Source organism: Oncorhynchus gorbuscha, linkage group LG16 (genome assembly GCF_021184085.1).
Source record: "Oncorhynchus gorbuscha isolate QuinsamMale2020 ecotype Even-year linkage group LG16, OgorEven_v1.0, whole genome shotgun sequence".
NCBI lineage: Eukaryota > Metazoa > Chordata > Actinopteri > Salmoniformes > Salmonidae > Oncorhynchus > Oncorhynchus gorbuscha.
The window spans coordinates 46,177,681-46,191,289 of record NC_060188.1 but is presented as its reverse complement, the minus strand read 5'-3'; positions in this window follow the sequence as shown (position 1 = coordinate 46,191,289).

Below are 13,609 nucleotides of genomic sequence, written 5' to 3'. Positions count from 1 at the left end.
CGTGAAGCAAAGAACGTTACAGTCTCTGATGTCCCTCTGGAATGCTACCCTAGCTCGGATTTCATCAACCTTGTTGTCAATAGACTGGACATTGGCGAGAAGAATGCTAGGGAGTGGTGCACGATGTGCCCGTCTCCGGAGTCTGACCAGAAGAACGCTCCGTTTCCCCCCTTTTACAAAGTCGTTTTTTTGGGTCGCCGGCTGGGATCCATTCCGTTGTCCTGGGTGAAAGGCAGTACACAGGATCCGCTTCGCGAAAGTCATATTCTTGGTCGTACTGATAGTGAGTTGACGCTGCTCTTATGTTCAGAAGTTCTTCTCGACTGTATGTAATGAAACCTAAGATGACCTGGGGTACTAATGTAAGAAGTAACACGTAAAAAAAAACTGCATAGTTTCCTAGGAACGCGAAGCGAAGCGAGGCGGATATCTCTGTCGGTGCCGGAAGTTTGTACATTATTCCAATTCATAAGACATTGTACATTTTGCAAATTTGTAACACATGTACATTTTGAAAATCACAACACATAATACGAATTGTAATTCATATCATATCAAATGGGGGCTGGACATCCACAAATTCATATATTCCATATGAAAAGTACAGAACAATACAAAATGCTTTGACTCCAGGTTTACTCACTAGGACAGATAAGAAGAAATGGACGACATGCATGGGGTACCTGGAAACTAAAACAGCGCAACCTTATGGCTATCTCGGGAAACATTTGGTGACACAGGTTGACTAAGGGCATAGAACCACAGAACATGTCATATTAACCCCTCAAAACCACAATTGAAAATTAAGATTTATTCAGATTACAGTTTTTCCCAATAGTTTACACACTGAAACTGGCCCATGAGGCACAAGGACCCAAACCTGTAACTCATTTAGCAGAACCATACATATATGCAATACTACTGGTAGATGTTTTGCTTGACTCTGATTGCAATTATATAGCAAACATTTGGCAAAACACAACGCACAATTCTCTACCTTTGGCACAACATTGAAAAATGAAAAGCAATGCTGTTCAGCAAGGTACGCTCAATTACCAATTGATCACTTTCACTCTTCACATGTGCAAACACCAATGGTGTAAATGTTTACTTTGCAATCAGAACTTTGGTATGAATAAAAAGGCAACAGGTTGAGTACTCCTGTGTTTGGAGAACAATGGAAGCAAACTTGGCAGAGAGAGGTAGAGTTCAAGTTGGGAGTAGAGGTGGAGCTGGAGCTGGCATTGGGGGTAGAGGTGGAGGAAGACCAAGAACAAGGAGAGTAATCTCTGATGGAATTTGGGCGACTGTGGTAGTCCATGTGGTCAACTATGATTTGATCTTGAGAGAGGCTGGGTAGAGATCTGAGCCACTTCACCGTGGCATCCACCATCCGGACATTCCAAAATAAGAATATGTACATGCATGTACGGCAGACATTGGAGCTATCTATTACTTTTACTACTTGATAGTAGTACAACGCACAGTAAAGACTGTAGATTCCAATACATACTGTAAGGAGAAACAGTAAATGTTTAAAGTATTTATTTATGAAATTGGGACCTATACTAATTTGTAGCATGTTTATCTTGCATAATGTATTACCGCCGAGCTCCTGAGTGGCACAAGTGGTGCAAGAGGTGTCACTGCAGTCCCTGGTTCGAATCCAGGCTGATCCCATAGGGCGGCACACAATTGGCCCAGGTTCGTCTGGGTTTGGCCTGGAAAGGCTGTCATTGTAAATAATAGTTTGTTCTTAACTGACTTGCCTAGTTAAATAAAGGTTAATATATATACAGTATATATTACTCTAGTGTTTATTGTACTGTATGCTATTTTGTTTTTGTAGAACTGAAAGATGACCACCACCTGGTGGTAGAAGTAGAACGTGTCTATTTACAGACGAACAGGAGACTGCCATTGTGCAAATGGTACTTCAAAATAATGCCATAAGACTGTGGGAAATCCAACAACAGATTATTGAAAAACTTGTCATCTTCCATAACATCAGAGTGAGCTTATCAACCATAGCCCACATTCTTAAATAACACCATCTTCGGATTTGAAAGGAATTCCCAAAGAAGGAAGGATAAAGGGAACAAATATGTGCAAGTAAGTAATGTACTAGTATTACACTCTTGAAACATTAGAGAGTCATTGATGTTTTATTGTCATTACAGAATTTACTGTAATTTCAGAGAATCATGGAGTTGGATGCCAGTCCAATGGCCCAGTACCACCAGTGCTGGCACCAGGCCACCAGTGCGCCTCCAGGGTCCAGTACTCCCTGTTCCTGCTCCTCGCACTCGCCCTGAGGTGCGTGTCCCCAGCCCGGTACCACCAGTGCCGGCACCACCCACTAGACCTATAGTGCGCCTCTGAAGTCCAGTACGCCCTGTTCCTCCTCCCCGCACTCGCCCTGAGGTGCGTGTCCTCGGACCAGTACCACCAGTACCGGCACCACGCACCAGGCCTACAGTGCGCCTTGCCAGTCCAGAGACGGCAGTCTGCCCTGAGCTGCCAGAGTCGGCAGTCTGCCCTGAGCTGCCAGAGTCGGCAGTCTGCCCTGAGCTGCCAGAGTCGGCAGTCTGCCCTGAGCTGCCAGAGTCGGCAGTCTGCCCTGAGCTGCCAGAGTCGGCAGTCTGCCCTGAGCTGCCAGAGTCGGCAGTCTGCCCTGAGCTGCCAGAGTCGGCAGTCTGCCCTGAGCTGCCAGAGTCGCCCGTCTGCCCTGAGCTGCCAGAGTCGCCCGTCTGCCCTGAGCTGCCAGAGTCGCCCGTCTGCCCTGAGCTGCCCGTCTGCTCGGAGCTGCCCGTCTGCCCGGAGTCACCCGTCTGCCAGGAGCCGCCAGAGCCGCCCGTCTGTCCTGAGCTGCCCGTCTGTCAGGAGCCGCCAGAGCCGGATCTGTCCTGAGTCGCCCATCTGTCCTGAGTCGCCCATCTGCCATGAGCTGCCAGAGTCGCCCGTCTGCCCTGAGCTGCCCATCTGCCCTCAGCTGCCCGTCTGCCCGGAGCCGCCCGTCTGCCAGGAGCCGCCAGAGCCGCCCGTCTGTCCTGAGCCGCCCGTCTGTCACGAGCCACCAGAGCCGCCAGTCTACCAGGAGCCGCCAGTCTGTCAGGAGCCGCCAGTCTACCAGGAGCCGCCAGTCTGCCAGGAACCGCCAGAGCCGCCAGTCTGCCAGGAGCCGCCAGAGTCGCCCGTCTGTCCTGAGTCGCCCGTCTGTCCTGAGTCGCCCGTCTGTCCTGAGTCGCCCAACTGTCCTGAGTCACCCGTCTGTCCTGAGTCGCTGCAGGACCAAGCACAACTCCAAGAACATCATTAGGTTTGCCGACAACAGAACAGTAGGTGGCCTGATCATCGGCAACGATGAAGCAGCCTATAGGGAGGAAGTCAGAGACCTGGCAGTGTGGTGCCAGGATAACAACCATTCTCTTAACGTGATCAAGACAAAGGAGATGATTGTGGTCTACAGGAAAAGGAGGACCAAGCATGCCCCCATTCTCATTGACAGGGCTGTAGAGGAGTAGGTTGAGAGCTTCAAGTTCCTTGGTGTCCACATCACCAACAAACCTTTATTGTCCAAACACACCAACACACAGTCGTGAAGAGCGCACGACAACGCCTATTCCCCCTCAGGAGACTGAAAAGATTTGGCATGGGGTCTCAGATCCTCAAAAAGTTAAACAGCTGCACCATCGAGAGCATCCTGACTGTTGCATCACCACCTGGTGTGGCAACTGCATGGCCTCCAATCGCAAAGCACTACAGAGGGTAGTGTGTATGGCCCAGTACATCACTGTGGCCAACCTTCCTGCCATCCCGAACCTCTATTCCAGGCGGTGTCAGAGGAAGGCCCAAAAAACAAAGACTCCAGCCACCCAAGTCATAGATTGTTCTGTCTGCTACCGAACGGCAAGCATTACCGGAGCATAGAGAGGTCCAAGAGGCTTCTTAACAGCTTCTACCCTCAAGCCATAAGACTCATGAACAGCTAATGAAATGGATACCCGGACTATTTGCATCTCGTTAGTTTCCTGAACACCTTACATGACAATATTTTTCAGCCAGAGCAGAGAGGGCCATGTGATCCTGAGCAGCAAATGTATGTTCTAATTTGGGACAACGTGAGTTTCCATCGGGCTGCTAGTGTAACGGATGTGAAACGGCTAGCTTAGTTGGCGGTTCGCGCTAAATAGCGTTTCAATCGGTGACGTCACTTGCTCTGAGACCTTGAGGTAGTAGTTCCCCTTGCTCTGCAAGGGCCGCTGCTTTTGTGGAGCGATGGGTAACGCTGCTTCGTGGGTGTCAGTTGTTAATGTGTGCAGAAGGTCCCTGGTTCGCGCCCGGGTATGGGCGAGGGAACGGTCTAAAGTTATACTGTTACACTAGGATCCGCAACTTGTTCAATGACCATCTCAGGTGTACAATCTCCCACCATATTCCCCATTTCTCAACCCCATTGAGGAGTTGTTTTCAGCAGGGCGGTGGAAGGTGTATGATTGCACACCCCATGAACGTATGACCTTTCCCCAGGCCATGGAGGAGGCCTTTGGTGACATTCCAGCAGAGTCCTGTCAGGGGTGGATGAGTCTGTGGCCGGACCAAAACAACAGATATGGATGATAACATTTTTGCAATGGAGTATTTCTTTCTTAGGTTATGATTTTGATTTCACTGTATTTTTTTAACTATATACAGTGCCTTGCGAAAGTATTCGGCCCCCTTGAATTTTGCGACCTTTTGCCACATTTCAGGCTTCAAACATAAAGATATAAAACTGTATTTTTGTATGAAGAATCAACAACAAGTGGGACACAATCATGAAGTGGAACGACATTTATTGGATATTTCAAACTTTTTTAACAAATCAAAAACTGAAAAATTGGGCGTGCAAAATTATTCAGCGCCTTTACTTTCAGTGCAGCAAACTCTCTCCAGAAGTTCAGTGAGGATCTCTGAATGATCCAATGTTGACCTAAATGACTAATGATGATAAATACAATCCACTATATCAACCATTTATTGGATGATCAAGAACTTCAAGGAGAGTGGTTAAATTGTTGTGAAGAAGGCTTCAGGGTGCCCAAGAAAGTCCAGCAAGCGCCAGGACCGTCTCCTTAAGTTGATTCAGCTGCGGGATCGGGGCAACACCAGTACGGAGCTTGCTCAGGAATGGCAGCAGGCAGGTTTGAGTGCATCTGCACGCACAGTGAGGTGAAGACTTTTGGAGGATGGCCTGGTGTCAAGAAGGGCAGCAAAGAAGCCACTCCTTTCCAGGAAAAATATCAGGGACAGACTGATATTCTTGCATAATCAATGCTTGGAGTTTGTCAGAATTTGTGCGTTTTTGTTTGTCCACCTGCCTCTTGAGGATTGACCACAAGTTCTCAATGGGATTAAGGTCTGGGGAGTTTCCTGGCCATGGACCCAAAATATCGATGTTTTGTTCCCCGAGCCACTTTGTCATCACCTTTGCCTTATGGCAAGGTACTCCATCATGCTGGAAAAGGCATTGTTTGTCACCAAACTGTTCCTGGATGGTTGGGAGAAGTTGCTCTCTGAGAATGTGTTGGTACCATTCTTTATTCATGGCTGTGTTCTTAGGCAAAATTGTGAGTGAGCCCATTCCCTTGGCCGAGAAGTAACCCCACACATGAATGGTCTCAGCATGCTTTACTGTTGGCATGACACAGGACAGATGGTAGCGCTCACCTTGTCTTCTCCGGACAAGCTTTTTTTCCGGATGCCCCAAACAATCGGAAATGGGATTCATCAGAGAAAATGACTTTACCCCAGTCCTCAGCAGTCCAATCCCTGTACCTTTTGCAAGAATGGGCTGCCATCAGTCAGGATGTGGCCCAGAAGTTAATTGACAGCATGCCAGGGCGGATTGCAGAGGTCTTGAAAAGGAAGGGTCAGCACTGCAGATATTGACTCTTTGCATCAACTTCATGTAATTGTGAATAAAAGCCTTTGACACTTATGAAATGCTTGTAGTTATACAGCAGTATTCCATAGTAACATCTGACAAAAATATCTAAAGACACTTAAGCAGCAAACTTTGTGGAAAATAACATTTGTGTCATTCTCAAAACCTTTGGCCACGAATGTACACTACATGGTCAAAAGTATGTGGACAATTGCTCATTCCAAAATCATGGGCATTGATATGGAGTTGGTCTCCTTTTGCTACTATAACAACCTCCAATATGGAAAGGCTTTCCACTAGAACATCGTTGGGGGACTTGCTTCCCATTCAGCCACAAGAACGTTAGTGAGGTTGGGCACTAATGTTGGGCGATTAGACTTGGCTCGTAGTCGGCGTTGCAATTCATCCCAAAGATGTTCGATGGGGTTTAAGTCAGGGCTCTGTGCAGGCCAATCAAATTCTTCCACACTGATTTCGACAAACCCTTTCTATATTGTCCTCGCTTTGTGCTCGGGGTCATTGTCAGGCTGAAATAGGAAATGGCATTCCCCAAACTGTTGCCACAAAGTTGGAAGCACAGTTGTCTAGAATGTCATTGTATGCTGTAGCGTTAAGATTTCCCTTCACTGGAATTAAGGGGCCGAGCCTGAACAATGAAAAACAACCCCAGAGCATTATTCCTCCTCCACCAAACATTACAGTTAGCACTATGCATTCAGACAGGTAGTGTCTCCTGGCATCTGCCAAACGGTGAAGTGTGATTGTTCACCAGAGAGAACGCATTTCCACTGCTCCAGATTCCAATGGCTGCAAGCTTTACACCACTCCAGCCGATGCTTGGCATTGCGCGTGGTGATCTTAGGCTTGTGTGCGGTTGCTCAGTCATGGAAACCCATTTTATGAAGCTCCCGGGGAACAGTTCTTGTGCTGACGTTCGGGAGTGAATGCTGCAACCGAGGACAGACAATGTTTATGCTCTACGCGCTTCAGCACTCTGTGTCCCGTTCTGTGAGCTTGTGTGGTCTGCTCCTAGACGTTTCCACTTCACAATAACAGCACTTATAGTTGACCGTGGCAACTCTAGCAGGGCATACATTTGACCAACTGACTTGTTGGAAAGGTGGCATCCTATGATGTTGCCATGTTGAAAGTCATTGATCTTTTCTGTGAGGGCCATTCTACTACCAATGTCTATCTATGGAGATTGCATGACTGTGTGCTCAATTTTATACACCTACAGCGATGTCCACATTCTTAAAGTACAAGGGATACTGGTACCGAGTCAATGTGAGGGGGTAAGGGGTAGTCGTAAAGTGACTATGCATAGATAATACACAGAGTGTAGCAGCAGCGTGGGTGAAGAGTGTGAAGGAATGTGAATGTATGTATGTGAGTGTGTGTGTGTGTGGCTTCAATATGCATGTGTTCGTTTTGTGTGTGTTGGAGTGTCAGTGTAGTATGCGTGGGTGTGTGGTTAGTCCAGTGAGTGTACATCGAGCCTGTGCAAGAGAGTCAGTGAAAAAAATAAGAATAAAATAAGGGGTTCCCATGGAAATAGTCTGGATAGCCATTTGATTAACTGTTTAGCAGTCTTTTGGCTTGGGGGTAGAAGCTGTTAATGAGCCTTTTAGTCCCAGACTTGGCACTCCGGTAAAAACATCCCTCACTGTTTAATTAATATAGTAATTTAACAAAGCAGCCCTATTGCAATAGATTCTTCCTTCACGTTGTGAATATTCCTTTGTCTAATAATTCATCATTCACACACACATAATTCATCTGTAGTGAACACTCCGGGGAGGGGAATTTACACTCGTCCTCAAAATGCATTCCACAATACCAATTTTCAGAGGGAACAGGTATTCTGAAAGTGGGAGAAGAGGAACTACAATGGTTGCTTTCATTACTTGGATGTGGTTTTAATCTCGTCTGTTTTCTTTGAATCAATAGGATCGGATCTGCTGTTGAAATACTTTAAGCCTTTTGTGAATTTGAACAACTCCCACAGTCTAATCAAGGTACTAAAGCCGGAATTCCTAGTGGTGAAACTGCCACGTCCGTTTGCGATATTACAAAAACAAAAAAAACAAAGACAAAACAAAACAAAACAAAACCAATAACAAATGCACCTGGGGGTGGCCAGTGGCGCTGTTTACCCTATCACAGATTTTTATCTTTAAAGGTAGGAATAAAATTATGTGAAACTGAATGTTGATTAATAATTGATTAATAATTGCACTCTTGGAGGCCCAAGAGTGTTTGGATCATACTAGATGGGAATCATTAAAGATTCCCTCTGTAGGTTCTATTCCCATAGAATTATGAATTACATTCACGCGGCTTAAACAAAACAAACAGGGGGACATTTTCAAAGACCCTCCCTCTCATCCTTTAAAACAGAAACAACCTGCTGGGCACAGCCGTCAATTAAACATCTAGTTTTGATTAATATAGGGCATTATCACTGTACAAAAAATGGAAAATATGTGCAGTGCATTCGGAAAGAATTCAGACCCCTTCCCCTTTTCCACATTTTGTTACATTACAGCCAAAAAATGTATGAAATAAATTTTTTCCTCATCAGTCTACACAGAATACCCTATAATTACAAAGTGAAAACTGTTTTTTGTACATTTATGAAAAATAAAAAAGAGAAATATGCTATTTACATATGTATTCAGACCATTTGCTATGAGACTTGAAATTGAGCTCAGGGGCATCCTGTTTCTATTGATCATTATTGCGATGTTTCTACAACTTGATTGGAGTCCACCTGTGGTAAATTAAATTGATTGGACATGATTTGGAAAGACACACAACTGTCTATATACAGTGCCTTACGAAAGTATTCGGCCCCCTTGAACTTTGCGACCTTTTGCCACATTTCAGGCTTCAAACATAAAGATATAAAACTGTATTTTTTTTGTGAAGAATCAACAACAAGTGGCACACAATCATGAAGTGGAAAGACATTTATTGGATATTTCAAACCTTTTAACAAATCAAAAACTGAAAAATTGGGCATGCAAAATTAGATGGATATCAGAATTAGCTTATAAGAATTGTCACATTCTGACCTTAGTTCTTTTGATATGTCTTTGTCAGGGCGGGTTGTCTATGTTCATTTTTCTATGATTTGGTGTTTCTGTATTTGGCCTGGTATGATTCTCAATCAGAGGCAGCTGTCAATCGTTGTCCCTGATTGAGAACCATACTTAGGCAGCCTGTTTTCACCCTTGAGTTGTGGGTGATTATTTTCTATTGAGTGTTTTGTATTCTGCACCAGACAGAACTGTTTCGTTCGTTCACTTTGTTTTTTTTGTTCAGTGTTCAATTTCTTTATTAAAAATATGGACACTTACAACGCTGCTCATTGGTCCTCACCTTCTTCCACCGATGACCGTTACAAGAAATCATTGAAGGGTTTACGTAAACTGTCTTGGAGCTATGAGTATTTGTAGATGAAAGTGCATAATTGGCGTATATTAATCTCATAAATAGACAAGATCTTGAGTTTCTTAAATAAAGGAGATGTAAATAGGTAATTAGAGGAGGTAGCTAGTCTTGCAAATGCATTTTGTATGATGAGTAATTTGTGTAGGTAGGAGGAACATGTACTGGCCCAGACATTATCACAGTAAATGAGATATTGGTAAATTAAACTATAGTATAGACTTAGGAAGCAAGCCTGATGAACCAAACCACTAATCTTTACTGATGATACTAACAGATTATCACTTTGCTACAGACAAATTGAATATGGTGTGTTCCGGATAACTTTTCAACAATTAGAGCTTTGAGGAATCTAGTGGATGTGATTTGTTCCATTTAATTCCCACCAATTTGTATCACATTTAAGTATTAGGACCCTTTACTCAGTACTTTTCTGAAGAACCTTTGGTAGCAATTGCAGCCTCGAGTCTTCTTGGGTATGACGCTACAAGCTTGTCACGCCTGTATTTGGGGAATTTCTCGCATTATTCTCTGCAGATCCTCTCAAGCTCTGTCAAGTTGGATGGGGCTGCACAGACTGGGCTCTGGCTGGGCCACTCAAGGTCATTAAGAGACTTTGTTATGCAGGTGAATGAGGACCCAAAAGCGACTTTACAGAAACAGAGTTTATTCCAAGTCAAAACAGGAATACTGAAACCCTCTAGTCAGTAGAGGGGAACAACTGAAGATGTGACCACAGACTGCAGGTCGCTTCGGGAAGGCGCAGGCCGTAGCTGATCTAGACACCTGCTCACACGCAGCATCTGAAGAAGGCAAAAAACATGACAGGACGGAACGAGGACAAGAACAGCAAACATCAAACAAGGATCCGACAAGGACAGAAGCGGAAAACAGAGGGAGAAATAGGGACTCTAATCAGAGGGCAAAATAGGGGACAGGTGTGAAAGAGTAAATGAGGTAGTTAGGAGAATGAGGAACAGCTGGGAGCAGGAACGGAACGATAGAGAGAGAGAGCGAGAGAGGGAGAGAGGGAGGGGGAGAGAGAGGGATAGAAAGAGGGAAAGAACCTAATAAGACCAGCAGAGGGAAACGAATAGAAGGGAAGCACAGGGACAAGACATGATAATCAATGACAAAACATGACAGACTTGTCCTGAAGTGACTCCTGTGTTGGCTTGGCTGTGTTGTTGTCCTGTTGGAAGATGAACCTTCTCCCCAGTCTAAGATCCTGAGCGCTCTGGAGAAGGTTTTCATCAAGAATCTCTCTGCCACTGAAAAACATCCCCACAGCATGTGGTTGCCACCACCGTAGGGTTGGTGCCATGTTTCCTCCAGACGTGAAGCTTGGCATTGAGGTTCAAGAGTTCAATCTTGGTTTCATCAGACCAGAGAATCTTGTTTCTCATGGTCTGATAGTCACGTGCCTTTTACTGAGTAGTGGCTTCTGTCTGGCCACTCTACCGTAAAGGCATGCAGAGATGGCTGTCCTTCAGGAAGGTTATCCCATCTCCCTGAGGAACTCTGGAGCTCTGTCAGCGTGACCATTGGGTTCTTGGTCACCTCCCTGACCAAGGCCCTTCTCCCCCAATTGCTCAGTTTGGCCGGGCAGCCAACTCTAGGAAGAGTCTTAGTGGTTCCAAACTTCTTCCATTTAAAAATTATGGAGGCCACTGTATTCTTGGGGACCTTCAATGCTGCAGAAATGTTTGGTACCCTTCCCCAGTTCTGTGCCTCAACCCAATCCTGTCTTGGAGCTCTATGAACAATTATTTTAACCTCATGGCTTGGTTTTTGCTCTGACATGCATTGTCGACTGTAGGATCTTACATAGACAGGTGTGTGCTTTCCAAATCATGTCCAATCCATTGAATTTACCACATTGAATTTACCATAGGTGGACTCCAAGTTGTAGAAACATCAAGGATGATCAATGGAAACAGGATGCACCTGAGCTCAATTTCGAGTTTCATAGGAAAGGGTCTGAATACATATATAAATAAGATTTTTCTGTTTTTATTTTTCTCCATTTCCGCCTGAATGACGTGCCCAAAGTAAACTGACTGTAGCTCAGGCACTGAAGACAGGATATGCATATAATTGGTACCATGGGAAAGAAAACACTTTGACGTTTGTAGAAATGATAAAAGAATGTAGGAGAATATAACACAATAGATATGGTAGGAGAAAATCCAAAGAAAAACCAACCTGAATTTTTGTTTTGAGAGACCATCCTCTTAGAAATGCAAGAGATAGCTCATATTGTAAATTTATTGCATATTGCATTTCCTATGGCTTCCACAGGGTATCAGCAGTGTATGTTCAAGGTTTCAGGCTTGTAACTTCAAAACCAAATTTGAAATAACAGTTTTAGTAGGACACAGTCCTGTAAATCTGTATTTGCGCGCACCATGAAGAAATTACACACTTGCTAAAATCGGTTTCCTATTCAACATACTTCTTTCCGAAAGAAATATTATAGTTTGATTACTTTTTAGGGTATCTGAGGAGTAAATAGAAACGTATTTCGACTTGTTGAAACAAAGTTTAGGGGTAGATTTTCGGATTAACTTCTCTGCAAGTTGAACGAGTGGATTACTCAAATCAATGGCGTAAACTAAACATACTTTTTGGAATATAAAGAAGGATTTTACAACACTACATCTTATAGCTGGGACCCTCTGGATGACAAATCAGAGGACAATTTTTTTAAAGTAAGTGAATATTTAATCTTTATATGTGAATGTATGAAACCTGTGCCGATGGAAAAATATTTTGATGTGGGGTGCCGTCCTCAAACAATCACATGGCATGTTTTTCGCTGTAATAGCTACTGTAAATCTGACAGTGCAGTTAGATTAACAAGAATGTAAGCTTTCAGCTGATATAAAACACTTATCTGTACCAAAATGTTTAAAATCCATAATATTTATTTGAATTTATTTGAATTACGAGCCCTCCAGTTTCACCGGAAGTTTTCCCGGTAGTGGGACCCTGATCCTTATTAAAACTGGTTTTCACTTTGTCGTTATGGGTATTGTGCGTAGATTGATGAGGTATTTTTTGTAACAAACATTTTTGGGTAAGAATTCAAGGGGTCTGAATTCTTTCCGAATGCACTGTATAAGGATAAAAACTGCTGGCGCACAACCAAATTTCGAAATTGCACCAGTGTGTTTTCTACTATTCTAACCCTCAAAAGTAAGTTGAAACCCCAACTGGGCTTCTAAAGTCTAATCTGAGTCCATTTTGAAAAGCCAGAAAGTTGTGCTGTTGAAACTGAATGAGCACATTTACATTATGCGATTATGTGTGCAGTTATTGTTAATTACTATACAATATGTTGCAAAGAAGATATAATTGGTTTAAGGATATTGTTTTTCTGCATTTTTATAGTGCGTGTATGGAACTAAGATGGGCTATGCCTGATGTGTTTTTTCAAGGACTTTGAAGATCATCCACATTTATTGTATGTACTGTAACTATGGGAAATGTATTGATTTTTTAGAAAGGGCCAAACACAACGACACTGCAGCACGCACACTAAAAGGATTGAGTATTAATATATCTTTATGTGTCCCTGGTTACCTGGAGATACTTGCAGATGGGAACCTGCATGTGGTTTTTAGAACACCGGTGGGAATATTTTGGCCTTTCCATTTATAATGTATATTTAATTCCGTTAGCATTAAATTACATTTTAATCTGAAATGATTAATAGCACAATTAGCTAAAGTTTTTAAAATGAAGGCATCTGGGGTGTAATATGATATGCAATGTATGGTACACAGCGAAGGCCTATTGTACACAGTGAAGGCCTTAACTTCACTAATGGCTTATTATGTCTAAACTAAAGTATAAACTGAATGCAATGTCCAACATTATTTTGACCTACAAAGTAGTTTGAGATAAGAACTTGCAATTGCTGCTTGATTCATCATGCTTTTTTCCCAAACTTGATATTTGAACTTTTAAAAACTGTTGTCATAAACCGCAAGTAGACAGTGCATTTGTCTCGATAAAGTACATTTAGGTTAATAAAGTCATGTGATAAAGTCATGTGATTAAGCTTTGTTATATTGTGGAGGGCTATATAGAGATGGTAAAATGTAGGGTTTCCTGGACAGATGGGATGCTGTAAGTGAAGGAGAGGGTTGGCAACTGCCACTTATGCATGAAGGAAGCTAGGAGTATTTTGTAGTATGAAGGGGAGAAAATTTCAAGGTAAGGAAC